Genomic DNA, 13,557 nt, shown 5'->3' on the forward strand with positions numbered 1-13,557 from the left:
CTTGAACTCCTGGCAACAAACGATCCCCTGGCCTTGGTGGCCTCCCAAAGTGTAGAGATAACAGGTGTGGTGCAAAGATGAATTTAGGGGAAAATGTATAGTGGTTAAATGTACCCTCTAGTTCTAGATTGCCTAGGTTTAAATGCTGATGCTGCTATTTCCCATCTCTGTGACCTTGGGCAAGTCTTTTTAAGTTTCTTCATCTGCAAAATGAGAATAACAATACCAACCTAATGGGATTGTTGCAAGGATTAAATGAGTTAAAATACATAAAGTGTTTAGCACATAATAGGTGCTCTGTAGGTATCAGCTATAATCATCATTGAATGTCTACTCGGTCAACGCTTCTGAAATCTTTTGGTATCACAACATATATTAAAAATGATATTTCGCAGGACAGGAAAGGGCAGGTACACAGAAGTGGATTGATATGTTACAACACACCAGCCTGCCTTAGCACCATTAGGAAAACAAATGATTGAGTTAGTGCTTTTATGGGTGTCTTTTTATTGGCTCAGCTCAGGTCCTCCTCCCAAGAAACTCATATTTTATGGGAGTGGTTAAAGTCTGAGGCCAAAAGGATGAATCAATATTGGAGAAATATTTTTCAGAACAACAGGACAGGCGACCTCTGTTGTGCTGGAATTACATGACTTTGCAGACACCTCTGTAGAGTATTGGCCTTGAAATTACCAATTTCAGATTAAGGATTTGTTATTAGAAAGCCTTGTCAAAATGCAAATTACAGTAAGTAGGGGAAAGTGGTGTATTAATGGAGAACGCTCCATTTGTGTCCTGTGACCATTTGGGATTTTAGATATGTCAAGAGCAGGCTGGGTGCAGTGGCTCACACCTGTAATCCCAGCACTTTGGGAGGCTGAGGCAGGCGGATCACTTGAGGCCAGCCAGGAATTTGAGACCAGCCTGGCCAGCATGGTGAAACCCCGACTCTATTAAAAATAAAAAAATTAACCAGGCATGGTGGTGGCCAGTTACTTGGGAGGCTGAGGCACAAGAATCACTTGAACCCAGGAGGCAGAAGTTGCAGTGAGCTGAGATCGTGCCACTGCACTCCAGCCTGGGTGACAGAGCAAGAATCCGTTTCAAAAAAAAAAAAAAAAAAAAGCAGAGATTGGGGAACCTGTACAGTGAGAAAGTAACATGAAGGCACCGAAATTACAATTACTTGGGAGTAAGTGAGCAAAGCTTAGGAAGTTGTGCCATGGAACAAAGGTGATAAATGTCAAAGACAAACTTTCCCTGCATTTCTATTTCCCTAAATCTGGCCCTGGCTAGGAGATCCCTTTACTTGCTTGTGTGTGCCCAGTTATGTTTCTGAAACTCTGTTTCAGCCCTGGAATTATCCTCATGTTCTGCATCAACTTAATGATTCAGCATCCATGTTCATGACTCATTAGCACTCTGACCTCACAATTTCTCATGCTTTTCTTTTCCAATCATCTTCAAATTCACTCTGTATCAGCAACCCACAGATGGAGCCACACCTTCAACCTAGTCATCAATGAAATTACTTCCCCTCCAAAGTGTTGGATTGTGAATTTCCCTCTCTACCTACAGCCACCTACGCCCATCTACCTCTATTTTGTGTTCACTCCCATTGAATCTATAATTTGTCAATGTGACAGCATGACAGCCAGTCTTTCTTCTCATAGTTTATCAGCTGTTTCCTATCTTCTTTTATCATACTTATCAGTAAGAACTTTTTTTTTTTTTTTAAAGACAGAGATTTGCTGTTGTTGCCCAGGCTGGAGTGCAATGGTGCAATCTTGGCTCACCGCAACCTCGGCCTCCCGGGTTCAAGAGATTCTCCTGCCTCAGCCTCCCGAATAGCTGGGATTACAGGTGCTCACCACCATGCCCGGCTAATTTTTGTACTTTTAGTAGAGACGGGGTTTCACCAAATTTGCCAGGCTGATCTCAACTCCTTAAAGTGCTGGGATTACAGGCGTGAGCCACCGCCCCCCAAGAACCCTTTTATCAACCATTTTAACTGCACTCTATTATCTTCAGTTCCCTTGACCTTCAGCTATGTTTACCTTATCAGGCTATTTCCTAACTATTTCCTTTTTCCTTGAGCTATCAGCCCCACCCTAACATTTATTCTTAGTACAGAACTTTGTTTTACTCCCTTAAAATCAAGACCATCATTTGTGAGCATGCTTAACTTTTCTCCAACTTAGGAAGCAAATATATATTTATCCTCTTTCTCTTTTCCCCAGTCAGAGGAAAAAAGGCTCCTTTACTTTTAAAAGGTTAATTCCTCCTCCTCTGTTCTTGGTACTACTACTAACTTTAGTCCCCTAGTTTTATGTTTTTGATTATTAACACTAAATGTCTTTGAAATGTTAAAAAATTAAATATTAACTCAGTGGTGAATTGAGGACAGCTTCTCTGCATGTGTTAAAACCTTTGTAACCTGATAGCACCTAATTCACCAAAATTAAAAATAATTAAATGGGCTGGGCGCGGTGGCTCAAGCCTGTAATCCCAGCACTTTGGGAGGTTGAGGCGGGCGGATCACAAAGTCAGGAGATTGAGACTATCCTGGCTAACACGGTGAAACCCTGTCTGTACTAAAAAATACAAAAAATTAGCTGGGTGTGTTGGCGGGCGCCTGTACTCCCAGCTACTTGGTAGGCTGAGGCAGGAGAATGGTGTGAACCCGGGAGGCAGAGCTTGCAGTGAGCCGCGATTGCGCCACTGCACTCCAGCCTGGGCGACAGAGCGAGACTCCATCTAAAAAAAAAAAAAGGAACTAAGCACTGCTCTGTAAAGGTTAAACACAGAGGAAGGGATCTAGCTCAGAGATCTCCATACTCCACTTCTAGGGAAAACCCTGGTCAAATAGCCATGGGCTGGTCAATGGTCTTGAGTTACTCTTTCAGAGGGAAGCTTGGCTTCAGAGAAGGAAAGGCCAGGGCAAGACATGTGAGCAGCAGTTAGGTGCATCCTATTTCCAGACACACATAGGATAAGGAAGTCAGGTATTGGGACTGTAGCTTTGGAATGGACTATACGTGCTTCAGAATATTATCATGGGGAGTTTGAGAAGCAAGGGCTTTCCTTTGTTGATTCTCCTTTCACCAATCTTCCTGGAAAGAATATTCTGCAGTTACAAAATAGGTTCCTTGGCTGCAAGTCTAATACTTGTGCTAAAACCAAATAGATAAAAAAGTATCAACATTAATTTAAAAAAATATATTTTGTAAGCTTGTATAGCTAAGAATTCCCAGCCCCTACATAGGATCTGAAGAAAGATCTAGTACTAATTGTATTAAATAATGGTTTAGGCAAATGTGTATCTGTCTCCTTAAGAGAGGAAGACAGTCCCTACTGAAAAGTAAAAATGAAATGGATATACTTCCTGAGAGGGCTGGAATTTTCTAAAAATTGTCCCCTCTGATTTTTCACAGTATTTAGGGAATGGCCATGTTCCGTAATTAACAAATAAATAAATGAAATTTTATGTCAGGGTCAAATGAAACTGGAAACAAAGCTTATCTGGTGATATGTCAAATTATGAGAGTCATTATTTGGATGTAAGGATATATGACAGAATTTAGGGGAAATGCTATGACCTCCTGCTTCTTGGTATTCCTTGTGTGATTTCCTCCTCTTGAGTGTGAAGGGATGTATGTCATTGGGTTATATAAGATAGTGCCCATATTGCTGGTGTCTCTCACTCTCTTGTGGCTCTGAAAAATCAAGCTGCCTGCCATGTTTGAGCTTCGCTATGGAAAGACCCACATGTTAAGGAACTGAGGGCAGCCTCTGCCAACAGCTAGCTTTGAAACTGAATCTCTCGATTGGGCACAGTGGCTCATACCTTTATTCCCTGGACTTTTGGAGGCCAAGGTGGGTGGATCACAAGGTCAGGAGTTCAAGACCAGCCTGGCCAAGATGGTGAAACCCCATCTCTACTAAAAATACAAAAATTAGCTGGGTGTGGTGGCAGGCGCCTGTAATCCCAGCTACTCAGGAGGCTGAGGCAGAGAATTTCTTGAACCCAAGAGGCAGAGGTTGCAGTGAGCTGAGATTGCACCTGCACTCCAGCCTGGGCAGCAGAGCGAGACTCCATCTCAAAAAAAAAAAAAAAAAAAAAGAAAGAAACCAAATCTCTCAGTCCTACAGCCTCAAGGAACTGAACTTTACCAACAAAAGCAGATCCTTCCCCAGTCAAGCCTCAGATGAGACAGCATCTGTCAGGCCTCTGAGCCCAAGCCAAGCCATCGCATCCCCTGTGACTTGCACATATATGCCCGGATGGCCTGAAGTAACTGAAGAATCACAAAAGAAATGAAAATGCCCTGCCCTGCCTTAACTGATGACATTCCACCACAAAAGAAGTGAAAATGGCCCGTCCTTGCCTTAAGTGATGACATTACCTTGTGAAAGTCCTTTTCCTGGCTCATCCTGGCTCAAAAAGCTCCCCCACTGAGCACCTTGTAACCCCCACTCCTGCCCGCCAGAGAACAACCCCCCTTTGACTGTAATTTTCCTTTACCTACCCAAATCCTATAAAACGGCCCCACCCTTATCTCCCTTCGCTGACTCTCTTTTCGGACTCAGTCTGCCTGCAGCCAGGTGAAATAAACAGCCATGTTGCTCACACAAAATCTGTTTGGTGGTCTCTTCACACGGACGCGCATGACATTTTGGTGCTGTGACTCGGATCGGGGACCTCCCTTGGGAGATCAATCCCCTGTCCTCCTGCTCTTTGCTCCGTGAGAAAGATCCACCTTCGACCTCTGGTCCTCAGACCAACCAGCCCAAGGAAGATCTCACCAATTTTAAATCGGGTAAGTGGCCCCTTTTTTACTGTCTTCTCCAACCTCTTTCGCTATCCCTCAACCTCTCCTTTCAATCTTGGCGCCAGCCTTCAATCTCTGCCTTCTCTTTTTTTTTTTTTTTTGAGACGGAGTCTCGCTCTGTCGCCCAGGCTGGAGTGCAGTGGCCGGATCTCAGCTCACTGCAAGCTCCGCCTCCCGGGTTCACGCCATTCTCCTGCCTCAGCCTCCCGAGTAGCTGGGACTACAGGCGCCCGCCACCGCGCCTGGCTAGTTTTTTGTATTTTTTTAGTAGAGACGGGGTTTCACCGTATTAGCCAGGATGGTCTCGATCTCCTGACCTCGTGATCCGCCCGTCTCGGCCTCCCAAAGTGCTGGGATTACAGGCTTGAGCCACCGCGCCCGGCCTCTCCCTTCTCTTAATTTCAATTCCTTTCATTTTCTGGTAGAGACAAAGGAGACATGTTTTATCCATGGACCCAAAACGCCAGCGCTGGTCACGGACTGGGGAAGGCAGCCTTCCCTTGGTGTTTAATCATTGCAGGGATGCCTCTCTGATTACTCACCCACGTTTCAGAGGTGTCTGACCACACTGCAGGGACGCCTGCCTTGGTCCTTCACCCTTAGCGGCAAGCCCCACTTTTCTCAGGGAGGGGCAAGCACCCCGACCCCTTCTCTCCCTGTCTCTACCCCTTCTCTGCTTTTCTGGGGGAGGGGCAAGCACCCCGACCCCTTCTCTCCCTGTTTCTACCCTTTCTCTGCTTTTCTGGGGGAAGGGCAAGAACCCCGACCTCATTTTTGCGCCCCAACCTCTTATTTTTGTGCCCCGACCTTATTTTTGCACCCCAACCTCTCATTTTTGCGCACCAATCCCTTCCACGCCCCGACCCCTTTCCCGCTTTTCTGGAGGGCAAGCACCCCCAAACTCCTTCTCTCTGTGTCTCTACTCTCTCTTTTGTCTGGGCTTGCCTCCTTCCCTATGGGCAACCTTTCACCCTCCAATCCTCCTTCTTCTCCCTTAGCCTGTGTTCTCAAGAACTTAAAACCTCTTCAACTCACACCTAACCTAAAACCTAAACACCTTATTTTCTTCTACAATGTTGCTTAACTCCAATACAAACTCGACAGTAGTTCCAAATAGCCAGAAAACGGCACTTTAGATTTTTTCCATCCTACAAGATCTAAATAATTCTTGTCATTAAATGGGCAAACGGTCTGAGGGTGCCTGACGTCCAGGCATTCTTTTACACATCGGTCCCTCCCTAGTCTCTGTTCCCAATGTAACTCGTCCCAAATCTTCCTTCTTTCCCTCCCGCCTGTCCCCTCAGTCCCAACCCCAGGCGTCACTGAGTCTTTCTAACCTTTCTACAGACCCATCTGACCTCTCCCCTCCTCAACAGGCTGAGCTAGGTCCCAATTTTTCCTCAGTCTCTGCTCCCCCACCCTATAATCCTTTTATCACCTCCCCTCCTCACACCCCATCTGGCTTACAATTTCATTCTGTGACTAGCCCTGCCCCACCTGTTCAGCAATTTCCTCTTTAAAAAGTGGCTAGAGCTAAAGGCATAGTCAAGATTAATGTTCCTTTTTCTTTATCCGACCCCTCCTAAATCAGTTAGTGTTTAGGCTCTTTTTCATCAAATATAAAAAAATTAAATTCTGGCCCTCAAACCCCACAACAGGACTTAATGAACCTCACCTTCAAGGTGTACAATAATAGAGTAGAGGCAGCCAAGTAGCAACTTATTTCTGAGTTGCAATTCCTTGCCTCGACTGTGAGACAAAACCCAGCCACATCTCCAGCACACAACTCCAAATGCCTGAACTGCAGCTGCCAGAGGTTCCCCCAGAACCTCCTCCTGGAGGAGCTTGCTACAAGTGCCGGAAATCTGGCCACTGGGCCAAGGAATGTCCGCAGCCCGGGTTTCTCCTAAGCCGTGTCCCATCTGTGCGAGAACCCACTGGAAATCAGACTGTCTAACTCACCCGGCAGCCACTGCCAGAGACCCTGTAGCTCTGGCCCAAGACTCTGACTGACTCCTTCCCACACCTTCTCAGCTTAGCAGCTTAAGACTGATGCTGCCCCATAGCTTCAGAAGCCTCCTGGACCATCACAGACGCTTTGGGCAACTCTTACAGTGGAGGGTAAGTCTGTCCCCTTCTTAATCAATACAGAGGCTACCCACTCCACATTACCTTCTTTTCAAGGGCCTGTTTCCCTTGCCTCCATAACTGTTGTGGGTATTGACGGCCAGGCTTCTAAACCTCTTAAAACTCCCCAAATCTGGTGCCAACTTGGACAACATTCTTTTATGCACTCCTTTTTAGTTATCCGCACCTACCCAGTTCCCTTATTAGGCCAAGACATTTTAACTAAATTATCTGCTTCCCTGACTATTCCTAGGCTACAGCCACACCTCATTGCTGCCTTTCCCCCCAGTTCAAAGCCTCCTTCACATCCTCCCCTCCTATGCCCCCACCTTAACCCCCAAGTATAAGATACCCCTACTCCCTCCTTGGTGACTGATCATTCACCCCTTACCATCTCATTAAACCCAATCACCCTTACCCCACTCAACGCCAATATCCCATCCCACAGCACGCTTTAAAAGGATTAAAGCCTGATATCACTCGCCTGCTACAGCATGGCCTTTTAAGGCCTGTATACTCCCCTTACAATTCCCCCATTTTACCTGTCCTAAAACCAGACAAGGCTTACAGGTTAGTTCAAGATCTCTGCACCTTATCAACCAAATTGTCTTGCCTCTGGATCTCAAACATACTTTCTTTACTATTCCTCTACACCCTTCATCCCAGCCTCTCTTCACTTTCACTTGGACTGACCCTGACACCCACCAGGCTCAGCAAATTACCTAGACTGTACTGCTGCAAGCCTCATGGACAGCCCCCATTACTTCAGTCAAGCCCGAATTTCTTCCTCATTTGTTACCTATCTCGGCATAATTCTCATAAATACACACTTACTCTCTCCCTGCTGATCATGTTCGGCTGGCTTAATCTCCCAAACCCCAATCCCTTCTACAAAACAACAACTTTCCTTCCTAGGCATGGTTAGTGCAGTCAGAATTCTTATACAAGAGCCGGGACCGTGTCCTGTAGCCTTTCTGTCCAAATGACCTTACTGTTTTAGCCTAGCCCTCATGTCTGTGTGCAGCGACTGCCACTGCTTTAATACTGTTAGAGGCCGGGCGCGGTGGCTCAAGCCTGTAATCCCAGCACTTTGGGAGGCTGAGACGGGCGGATCACGAGGTCAGGAGATCGAGACCATCCTGGCTAACACGGTGAAACCCTGTCTCTACTAAAAAATACAAAAAAAAAAAAAAAAAAAACTAGCCGGGCGAGGTGGCGGGCGCCTGTAGTCCCAGCTACTCGGGAGGCTGAGGCAGGAGAATGGCATAAACCCGGGAGGCGGAGCTTGCAGTGAGCTGAGATCCGGCCACTGCACTCCAGCCTAGGGGACAGAGTGAGACTCCGCCTCAAAAAAAAAAAAAAAAAAATACTGTTAGAGGCCCTAAAAATCACAAACTATGCTCAACTTTCTATAGTTCTCATAACTTCCAAAATCTATTTTCTTCCCCCAACCATCGCTCAAGACAATGCTTACACTGATAAGTTAGCTAAAAAAGCAGCTAGCATTCCAACTTCCATCCCTCAAGGCAGTTTTCCTCCTTCACATCGGCCACTCCCACCTACTCCCCGGCTGAAACTTCCACCTATCAATCTCTTCCCACACAAGGCAAATAGTTCTTAGACCAAGGAAATTATCTCCTTCCAGCCTCACCGGCCCGTTCTATTCTGTCGTCATTTCATAACCTCTTCCATGTAGGTTACAAGCCGCTAGCCCACCTCTTAGAACCTCTCATTTCCTTTCCATCATGGAAATCTATCCTCAAGGAGATCACTTCTCAGTGTTCCATCTGCTGTTCTACTACCCCTCAGGGATTGTGCAGGCCCCCTCCCTTTCTTACATATCAAGCTCGGGGATTTGCCTCTGCCCGGGACTGGCAAATTGACTTTACTCACATGCCCTGAATCAGAAAACTAAAATATCTCTTAGTCTGGGGAGATACTTTCACTGGATGGATAGAGGCCTTTCCCACAGGGTCTGAGAAGGCCACCGTGGTCATTTCTTCCCATCTGTCAGATGTAATTCCTCAGTTTGGCCTTCACAACTCTATATAGTCTGATAACGGACCAGCCTTTACTAGTCAAATCACCCAAGCAGTTTCTCAGGCTCTTGGTATTCAGTGAAACCTTTATATCCTTTACTGTCCTCAATCTTCAGGCAAGGTAGAATGGAATTCAGGCCTGTCCTCGGACTGCTAGGTCCCAGTCTCATTCCAGACACCAGACCAACTTGGACTGCACCCCAAAAAACTTGTCATCCCCACTATCTTCTGTCTAGTCATAATCCTGTTCACCGTTCTCAGCTACTCATAAATGCCCTGCTTGTGTTTACACTGCTGGTTTATACTGTTTCTCCAAGCCATCACAGCTGATATCTCCTAGTGCTCTCCCAAACTGCCACTCTAAATTCCCTCTTAAAGTAAATAAATAATCTTTGCTGGCAAGGCTATGCTGAGCCTCCTTAGGCACTCTCTAATTAGATGTCCTAGGTCCTCCCAATTCTTAGTCCTTTAATACCTGTTTTTTCTCCTTCTCTTATACAGACCTTGTGTCTTCCATTTAGTTTTTCAATCCATACAAAACCACATCCAGCCCATCACCAATCATTCTATGCAACAAATGCTCCTTCTAACAACCCCACAATATCACCTCTTATCACAAGATCTGCCTTCAGCTTAAACTCTCCCACTCTAGGTTCCTACGCTGCCCCTAATCCCGCTTGAAGCAGCCCTGAGAAACATCGCCCATTCTCTCTCCACACCACCCCCCAAAAATTTTCACCACCCCAACACTTCAACACTATTTTGTTTTATTTTTCTTATTAATATAAGAAGCCAGGAATGTCAGGCCTCTGAGCCCAAGCCAAGCCATCGCATCCCCTGTGACTGGCACATATATGCCCAGATGGCCTGAAGTAACTGAAGAATCACAAAAGAAGTGAAAATGCCCTGCCCTGCCTTAACTGATGACATTCCACCACAAAAGACGTGAAAATGGCCGGTCCTTGCCTTAAGTGATGACATTAACTTGTGAAAGTCCTTTTCCTGGCTCATCCTGGCTCAAAAATCTCCCCCACTGAGCACCTTGTGACCCCCACTCCTGCCCACCTTTGACTGTAATTTTCCTTTACCTACCCAAATCCTATAAAACAGCCCCACCCTTATCTCCCTTCGCTGACTCTCTTTTCGGACTCAGTCTGCCTGCAGCCAGGTGAAATAAACAGCCATGTTGCTCACACAAAGCCTGTTTGGTGGTCTCTTCACACGGATGTGCATGACAGCGTCCTCAGCCAACAACTTGTTTGCAGCCTTGTGAGAACTGAAGCAGCTAAATTGTGCCTAGACTCCTGACCACGGAAACTGAGATAATAAATGTGTGTTGTTTTAATCTGCCAAGTATGTGATAATTTGTTATGTAGTGGAGAACTAATACAACAGGGAAAAGTTAAAAGCTATTCACATAAATATTTATAATGGATATTATTTCTACACATTTAAATCAAGCTTTTCTTAAGTTCATAAGAAGATATGAATCTGGAGAAGGAAATTATATCAAGCAGAAGGCTGCTCTGGTGTTGTGAAGATGGGATCCAACCATTCGAATGTATTCAATTTATTTATTCAATAAGAATTGAGCATCAACTATGTTCCAGGCACTGAGATATTAATCTAAGGAAGACATATGTGTCGTCCTCATTGAGGACCTCAAAAGTCTAATACATAAACTAACAATCATACAAAAATCATAGCCATGTTACAGTGCTATGAGGAAGATGTTAAGAGAATATTCTGGAAGTACTCATACATGAATACTTCAGAAACTGGGCATTGTAAAAACAACAACAACAAAAGAAACTGGGCATTGTAAGAACTCAGTTGCCTCTATCTACTTTCAATTCTACATCCTTGTACCTTGTAGTGGATTTAAAATGGCCACAAATTCTTCAATACTCTTCTGTAGAGAGATTTGAGGGCTATTTCCCTTCATCTTGAATTTAGGCAGGCTTTTTCAGGGTCCAGCTTTTAAGAGGAGCTTTCACCTTGGTCTATAGAAGTCCTGAGTCACTGTGTACAAAGTCCATCTACCTTATTAGACCATCTAGAGAGAGCTGAGACTACAGGGAGATGGGGAGTGAACCGGCTGATCCCAGTCTTCCTAGTGACCCTGCCCAGGAACTTGGCGTGTGAGTAAAGCCATCTTGGAACTTCCATACCAGACCAGCCACCAGATGATTAATACTAACTGATCCCAGTCACTGCCACATAGAGCAGAAGAACTGCCTAACTGAATTATTTCCAAACTGCTGACTCAAAAATTTGTATAATATAATAAAATGTTTAAGTCACGGTTTTGTTAAGAGTAATAAGCAACCAGAATAAAATTCTGATCTTTATCATGTACCATGCTGAAAATCTGACCATCTCACTCTCCTTAAAACTCCGTCAGTGCCTTCCCATTACCCAAATCCTTCTTGTATGTCATAGAAGTCCCTCATTACATGACCTCTACCTACTTCTCCAGTCTTACCTCCTAACATAGCCTCCAACTCCAGGTTCTCATATTACCTATTCACTAATGGTTCCTGGGCCAACATCCAACATACTGTTCCCTGCTTCCATGCCAAGAAGAGACAGCTTATTCAGCTTCTTTGGCCGGTCATTGCCTTCTTCATTTGCTTTGCGTAACTTGCTCACCGTGTAAAAATATTCATCTAAGTAGTTATTTCCTCCCAGAAGTCTGCTCTAGGCCATGAGAAACTCACAGCCAAAAATGCAAATGATTCCAGATGATCGTTCACTGTAGAAAAGGAATTGAGGGGCTGAGCGTGGTGGCTCATGCCTGTAATCTCAGCACTTTGGGAGGCTAAGGCATTAGGATCACAAGGTCAGGAGATCTAGACCATCCTGGCCAACATGGTGAAGGCCAGTCTCTACTGAAAATACAAAAAATTTGCTAGTCGTGGTGGTGGCACATGCCTGTAGTCCCAGCTACTCAGGAGGCTGAGGCTGGAGAATCGCTTGAACCTGGGAGGCAGAGGTTGCAGTCAGCTGAGATTGCGCCACCGCGCTCCAGCCTGGCAACAGAATGAGACTCCATCTCAAAAAAAAAAAAAAAAAAGAAAAAAGAAAGAAAAGGAATTGAGGAAGAGATTTCTAGACCACAGAGCAAAAAGGGAATGGGGGAAACCAGATAAAATGGCAGACTGAAAAAATTTTTTGCTCTTTAGGTTAGTCTCTCCTAACATATACAATGTCAAGGATGCTGTATTAGTCATTTGAACAAAATGCTATGTTAATTCAGAAAAGGGACAATTTTCCCTGGAGAGACTGGAGATGCTTTCTACAGGAAGTGTGACATTGAAGCAGGTTCATGAAAGATGAGTAGGAACTCACTAAGGGAGATAATGGAGGGAAGCAGTTCTTGGCAGAGGGAACAGCGAGAGGAAGCAGTGGGAATGTGAAAGGGCAAGGTATTACCAAGAGGTCTGGTAAGAGGAGAGCAGGGAGTGCAGGTTGAGAAAATGAGACAAGAAAGTGGAGACCTTCCTTGAAAGCCATGCTACACAGGGGATTTGCACTTTATTTTATAGGGAGATTATATTAGAGTTTTTAAAGCAGGATACTGTTGCGAACAGATTTGTGATTCATAAAGCAAATTCTCTTAATACTGTGGAGGATTAATTGGGGGAATGAGAAACTGGAAGAGAGCTTGAACTAGAGCAGCTCCTTATCTTGGAAGAGAAGGAAGAGGGTGTTCTGAATAATGCTAGGGAGATAGAATGGCAAGACTTGACAGTGGGATATGGTAAGAAATGTATGGACAGATCTGTGATCAAAGCCTGGGTTAATCATTGCTAATGAGCTGTATATTCCTTATTTTATTTTATTTATTTATTTATTTTTTTGAGACGGAGTCTTGCTCTGTCGCCTGGGCTAGAGTGCAGTGGCCGGATCTCAGCTCACTGCAAGCTCCGCCTCCTGGGTTTACGCCATTCTCCTGCCTCAGCCTCCCGAGTAGCTGGGACTACAGGCGCCCGCCACCTCGCCCGGCTAGTTTTTTGTATTTTTTAGTAGAGACGGGGTTTGACCGTGTTAGCCAGGATGGTCTTGATCTCCTGACCTCGTGATCCGCCCGTCCCGGCCTCCCAAAGTGCTGGGATTACAGGCTTGAGCCACCGCGCCTGGCCAAACTGTATATTCCTAAGTAATTTCTTCCCCCTCCCCTCTCTTCTCCTCCCCTCTTTTGTCCTCCCCTCCCCTGTCCTCTCCTCTCCTTTTTTTTTTTTTTTTTTTTTTTGAGACAGGGTCTGGCTTTAATGCCCAGGCTGGAGTGCAGTGATGTGATCATAGCTCACTGCAGCCTCAAATTTCTGGGCTCAAGCGACTTTTCCACCTCAGCCTCCTGAGGAGCTGGGACTAGAGGCACGCACCACCACATGTGGCTAATTTTTTTGATTTTTTGCAGATACAAGGTCTCACTTTATTGCCCAGACTGGTCTCAAACTCCTGGGCTGTCACTCTAGTTGTGTCCTTTGTGGTTCTTGGATGTCATCACCCCCATATTAGGCACCTGCAGGGATGTCCTTGTCCGCATCTGGGCT

The sequence above is a fragment of the Trachypithecus francoisi genome, unplaced genomic scaffold, assembly GCF_009764315.1.
Source record: "Trachypithecus francoisi isolate TF-2019V2 unplaced genomic scaffold, Tfra_2.0 Lachesis_group2, whole genome shotgun sequence".
Classification (NCBI taxonomy): Eukaryota; Metazoa; Chordata; class Mammalia; order Primates; family Cercopithecidae; genus Trachypithecus; species Trachypithecus francoisi.